This window comes from Eufriesea mexicana, unplaced genomic scaffold (genome assembly GCF_001483705.2).
Source record: "Eufriesea mexicana isolate 0111107269 unplaced genomic scaffold, ASM148370v2 scaffold265, whole genome shotgun sequence".
NCBI lineage: Eukaryota > Metazoa > Arthropoda > Insecta > Hymenoptera > Apidae > Eufriesea > Eufriesea mexicana.
The window spans coordinates 1,415,285-1,416,877 of record NW_016908444.1 but is presented as its reverse complement, the minus strand read 5'-3'; positions in this window follow the sequence as shown (position 1 = coordinate 1,416,877).

Sequence of the window (1,593 nt, the reverse complement as noted above, 5' to 3'; positions counted from 1 at the left end):
CAGGGACTATCCTTGGTCCACGTGTAAGTCTTGGCGAGTGCGACAGTGACTGGAATTGAGCTAGGCCCGATCGGGAGGGTGCCGAGGTATGAAGTTATCTCTGTACACGGGAGTACATCGCCTAGGCTAGTCGGTCTTTCGAATAATCGCGAACTCGTTCGGGCGCGTCGCGATTTTCTATTAGCTCGCGTGTTTGATATTTCATTCCCTATTTTTATGGGAACTTGAAAATATCTTAGCGTTGCGACAGTAGAGTTTCAGTATACCGAACCGAAACCCCTTTTGTGAGACACGAAATATAATAAAGTGTCAGTAGAGTCATTTTTACTTAATTCGCTCCAAGTTAGATTAGGGTGCCTTTGATATGGATAGCGCCAGTAGGATGCGCCACTAGGGCGCATGTCGGGTCTCGATGCGTAGCCACCTCCACGTGGTGAGATCCGGTAATTGATATCGTTTCCCAAAAAAACAATTTTTGGGAAACGATACCAAGCTAAGAGCTACGCACAAAGTTCAAGATATGTCCTGTCTCTTGTAAATTTTCAATGTTCTCTTCGAACTTTGAAAATTAAGAGTGGGAAATATTTGTTAAAGTAACATATAAAGTAAGAAGAATGAAGTAAGGTAAGTAAGGTAAGTAAAATAATTAAAATTTGCTTGGATAGAATTATTAGAAAGTAATGTAATTTCCAAGAATCTGTCGATAATCGGCAGTAGGTTTCGTACCAACGCTGTGAAATCTATGGGCCCAGATTGTTTGAATTCTGTCAGACTGCGGCTTCCTTTAATACAATATTATATTTCTTTAATGCAGAGTTACAATTTCTTTATCACGTTTCGTGCACAATTTGATGCGAATTAATTTGTTATTAATAATTAATTGACGTTATATGTGATATGGTAACAAGGACGTGACTTCTCGTTAAAATATTTAATATAGAACGAAAGTAAAAGTAAAATATGTAGAAAAATAAGAATACGAGAACATTACCCAGGTTATTATTTTTCAAATGTTTATATGTAAGTTATAAATTAGCCGAATAAATGCTGACGTAGGGATACCAACCTAGGGTTCATGTCCGTATCTCGAAGCGTAGCCATCTCCATGTGGTGAGACCTGAGAATTTTTGGGAAACGATACCAAGCTAAGAAGGAGAGTGCAAGTCCTTCGGGTCACTCATTTAGTTAAAACTTTCCAAGTTTGTAGATATCGTCATGCAGTTTAAGCAAATATATCATTATAGTCGCAACTACTCAATAATTTTTAAGATATTTGCGAATAAAGTTTAATTACTTCTAGAATTGTATATTTATTTTCATTAGATCTAATCAGAGTCGTGGCGTAACAGCGATAGTTCAAAATTCTTATGCCGAAAGACCGTGGGTCGATTCCCGTCCATAATTGGTGGTTTTTTCAATCTATTTTTATTTGTCTTCATTTTTCGTCTATGAAAACATTATAAATAAACAATTGTAAATAAAATTTCTTAATAAAAAAATTTATATTTTACGCTTTCCTATGCTAGTATATATTTATTACGAAATAATAAGAATATTATGAAAGAAAAATACTTTTCTATAGCAATCTTATTT